Genomic DNA, 5,252 nt, shown 5'->3' on the forward strand with positions numbered 1-5,252 from the left:
CATTCTAAACTTCAATGGATAAAGTGAGATGCCAAAACTATTCAAGAGGCAAAAAGCTATAAGTCCCGCTCATTTGATTGGAGCTATGTTTCATTGATAGTTTGGAATTTATAGTATATTCTCTTCTTTTTATCCTATTTGATTTTTAGTTGCTTGGGGACAAGCAACAATTTAAGTTTGGTGTTGTGATGAGCAGATAATTTATACGCTTTTTGGCATTGTTTTTAGTATGTTTTTAGTAGGATCTAGTTACTTTTAGGGATGTTTTCATTAGTTTTTATGTTAAATTCACATTTCTGGACTTTACTATGAGTTTGTGTGTTTTTCTGTGATTTCAGGTATTTTCTGGCTGAAATTGAGGGACTTGAGCAGAAATCAGATTCAGAGGTTGAAGAAGGACTGCTGATGCTGTTGGATTCTGACCTCCCTGCACTCAAAGTGGATTTTCTGGAGCTACAGAATTCGAAATGGCGCGCTTTCAATTGCGTTGGAAAGTAGACATCCAGGGCTTTCCAGAAATATATAATAGTCCATACTTTGGCCAAGAATAGATGACGTAAACTGGCGTTCAACGCCAGCCTTCTGCCCAAATCTGGCGTCCAGCGCCAGAAAAGGATCCAAAACCAGAGTTGAACGCCCAAACTGGCACAGAAACTGGCGTTCAACTCCACAAATGGCCTCTGCACGTGCTACACTTAAGCTCAGCCCAAACACACACCAAGTGGGCCCCGAAAGTGGATTTACGCATCAATTACTTACTCATGTAAACCCTAGTGACTAGTTTATTATAAATAGGACCTCTTACTATTGTATTAGACATCTTGGAACGCATAGTTCTTAGACCATGGGGGCTGGCCATCTCGGCCATGCCTGGACCTTCACTTATGTATTTTCATACGGTAGAGTTTCTACACTCCATAGATTAAGGTGTGGAGCTCTGCTGTTCCTCAAAGATTAATGCAAAGTACTACTGTTTTCTATTCAATTCATCTTATTTCGCTTCTAAGATATCCACTCGCACCCAAGAACGTGATGAAGGTGATGATTATGTGTGACGCTCATCATCCTTCTCCCTTATGAACGCGTGCCTGACAAACACTTCTGTTCTACATGAATTAAGCTAGAATGAATATCTCTTAGATCTCCTAACCGGAATCTTCGTGGCGTAAGCTAGAATGATGGCGGCATTCAAGAGAATCCGGAAAGTCTAAACCTTGTCTGTGGTATTCTGAGTAGGATTCAATGATTAAATGACTGTGACGAGCTTCAAACTCGCGAGTGCTGGGCGTTAGTGACAGACGCAAAAGGAGGGTGAATCCTATTCCAGCATGATCGAGAACCGACAGATGAATAGCCGTGCCGTGACAGGGTGCGTGAGCATATTATTCACTGAGAGGAGGGGATGTAGCCACTGACAACGGTGATGCCCTTGCATAAAGCCAGCCATGGAAAGGAGTAAGACTGATTGGATGAAGATAGCAGAAAAGCAGAGGTTCAGAGGAACGAAAGTATCTCCATTCGATTATCTGAAATTTCTACCAATGATTTACATAAGTACCTCTATCCCTATCTTATTAATTATTATTCGAAAACACCATTATCTATTTATATCTGCCTGACTGAGATTTACAAGGTGACCATAGCTTGCTTCATACCAACAATCTCCGTGGGATTCGACCCTTACTCACGTAAGGTATTACTTGGACGACCCAGTGCACTTGCTGGTTAGTTGTATCGAAGTTGTGACAAATTATGAATGTGTAATCACGATTACGCGTACCAAGTTGCTCACGTGCCAGGAATAGTTTGAGCCTGGACATCACAATTTCGTGCACCAACCGCGCACAAACTTAGAACCCACACACCTATTTTTCATCAATGTCACACTAATTCACTCACTTCATTCTAGTGATTTGCCTTATTCCAACAATTTACGCTTCCTTGCTTTTGTATTTTCTCATCTTACGATGTTATTTTCTATTTTTCATGACTGATGCACCATAAGCAAAAATGGAAGCGGAAGAAAGAACACGCAACAGCCGGTTGATCCACCAGCTAAAGGTGGCAACCCGGAGAGTCGCCGTACCCCTTTGCTTATCTTTGAATGCACCGAGGACGATGCAAATTTTTAAGTGTGGGGAGGTCGTCCGACCAATCAGCGTTTTTGGGTGACAAATTTCTAATCTCAACACTTTTGTATTTCATTCGTAGGTCTTTTTAGAATTTCTAGTTGTATTTTCTTGTTTTGCATCTATATATAATAAGCTTAGTCAAAATAATGAAATTTTTCAAGGATTTTGTCTATAGGGTACCCCAATTGATTGAAAAAAAAATTTTAGAACTTGCTTGAATTATATATTGTGGATCATGTTTTTGAGCTAAGAACACAAGCATGTGAGATTTGAGCCTAATTGTGTGGTTACATCATATGACCACTTATTTTCATTCTTGTGTGCACTATTCTCTTTCTATGATTGTAATCTTTGATTTGTTTGATTCTTTATGTCCATTATTTGTGTATGAATGCACTTATATGATTGAGGCCATTGTTTCAAATAGCTCACTTACCCAAATAGCCTTATGAAAGAGGATTATTGTCGGTAAAGAATTTCACAAAAAAATAGTTGCGTTGCAAGTATAGTTCTAAACCAACAATGAATCCTCAAATCAAATTTAATATGGTTGTCACTAGTTCAACCCCAATAAAATAACCGAGAGTATTAATCCCGGGTCGTTCTCCCTAGGAATTACAATTAAGTGCTTTATTATTGGCTACGAAAGGATGTTTTGGGATTTTTGTAATAAGGAACAAGAAATGTAAATAACAAGAATTAATAAAAAGAAGGAAGGACTCTTGGCTAGACATAGGAATTGAGATCACCATCCTTGTCTACAAACTATATATTGATAATTATGAGGGACCAACCCATTAAGTTTACTTCTATGCTTGAAGTAAGTACAATATCTACCTCAAAGCATTAAGTACGTTAAATAGGCTTGATCAACATCAACCATAAGTCCCAACCTAGCTATTAATTAGCTTAATAGTAGGTTAGTGTCAATGGACAAAAAATTGACCACATAGGGTTCTCAAATCACCAATTCAATAAGACCCAATAACTCAAGGTCACTCAATTCCCTTAGCCTAGGCCAAGAGTAAAGAAAACTACTCTAAAACTAGTGGAAACATTTCATCAAACACATAGAGGGCAATAAAAGTAAATATCATCAATTGCAAGAATTAAAGGAAGCTACAACTAATCAAAGTAAAAAACCAACAATAGAAATTAAGGTAAACATCAAAAGACATAGAAATCATAAATTGCATTGAAAGAAAATGAAAATCAACAAGAGAGTTCATAAACTAAAATTAACAAAATAAAGGAATTAACAAGAGAAGTAAAGTACTAGAACAAATAAAAGTAAAAGAAAACTAAATTGAAGGAGAAAGAGATCTAGATCTAAAAAGGAATAAAACTAAGAACCCTAATCTAGAGAGAGGAGAGAGCCGACGCGTGGCTTTGAAGATGCAATGGTCACGCGTACGCGTCATGTCACGCGTACGCGTCGCTTGGAGTTTGGTGCGGTCACGCGCACGCGTCGTCCATGCGTGCGCGTCGGCATCAGCTTCTCAAATCTTCATTTTCTTGTGTTCCTTCCACTTTTGCATGCTTCCTTTCTATCCTCCAAGCAATTCCTACCTTATAATCTCTGAAATCACTTAACAAACAAATCATGGCATCGAATGGTAATAAGAGAGGATTAAAAATTAGTGATTTTAAGGCCTTGGAAGCATGTTTTCATTCATAGCATAAAATTAGGAAGAAATCTTAAAACCATGCAAATTGTATGAATAAATGTGAGAATAGTTGACAAAATCCACTAAATTAAGTACAAGATAAACCCTAAAAATGGTGTTTATCACCCTACCTTTTATCTTCCATTGTTAGCCAATTTTGAGCCTATGCTTAACCCATTTGTTTTTATTTTAGCACATTACAAGCCTTAAAGTGAAAAATAATAAATGTCCCTTGTTTGGATCTTTGATTAGCTTAGGCTAGTGAGAGTGTTTATCATTTGATTTTGGGAGAGTTGAAAACATGGGGTAGAGATAAAAGTGTATTTTGTGATTTTGTTGAAAATCATGAGAATTTGGTACATACTCATGTATTAATTATGTTTAAACCATATGCATTGATGCTTTTGTGTATATTTTAGTTTGAAAAAAAAAGAAAAAAATATATATTAAAAAAATAGAAAAAGAAAGAAAAAAAAGCAATAAGAAGGGGACAAAATGCCCCAAAGTAAAGTTCAATAAAAGTCAATGCATATGTGTGGTGATCGAAAAGAGAATGCATGAGTGTGTGAAAAAGTGAAGAATGGGTAGTTAGATTTGTTTAGAATTGTATAGGTTGCTATATAGGTTAGGTGGAAAGTTTAGGCTAATCAAAGATTCAAACTCTAGTCCACTTACCCATATGCATCCTACCTTGACCCTAACCCCATTACAACCTATGGAAAAGTCCTCATGATATTTGTATGCATGTATGAAAATAATTGTTGATTGTTAGATGAAAAACAAATCTTGAAAAGTATGATTAGGGGAGAATTGAGTGAATCAACCCTATACACTTGAGTGATGATGGTGTTTTTGTAGAAAAATGAATTTCCAAAACACCTAAAACTAACCGGCAAGTATACCGGGTCGCATCAAGTAGTAAAACTCACTTAGAGTGAGGTCGATCCCACAGGGATTGATTGATCAAGTGACTTTAGTGGGTGATTAGTTTAGTCAAGCTAACATTGAGTGAATTGTGTGAAATGTAGCCAACAGAAAGTAAATTGCAATGAATCTTAAAGATGCAGAAAGTAAAATTGCATGTAACTTAAAGAACAAAAAAGTAAAATAGCTGAAACTTAAATTGCAAGAAATGTAAATTGCATGAAAAGTAAAGGGGCTAGGGTGCTGGAAATTAAAGAGAAGCAGTAAACCAGTAACTTAGAGTAAGTGCAGAAAATGTAAATTTGCAGGAAATGTAAATCGGAAGCAATGCAACAGAAAGTAAAAATGCTTGAAAGATTAAAAACAGAAAATGACTGATGCTAAATTGCAGCAATTAAAAGGATGTTGAGGATCTCAGGGGTGGAGGAGACTAGAAAGCAAGTCTAGATCTCAAGTCCTTCCTTGATCCAACAAGAATTGCAAATTGAAAATGGAAAAGTAAATTGCAGAAAAAAGGAGAGTTGGAAGC

Source organism: Arachis hypogaea, chromosome 15 (genome assembly GCF_003086295.3).
Source record: "Arachis hypogaea cultivar Tifrunner chromosome 15, arahy.Tifrunner.gnm2.J5K5, whole genome shotgun sequence".
Lineage (NCBI taxonomy): Eukaryota > Viridiplantae > Streptophyta > Magnoliopsida > Fabales > Fabaceae > Arachis > Arachis hypogaea.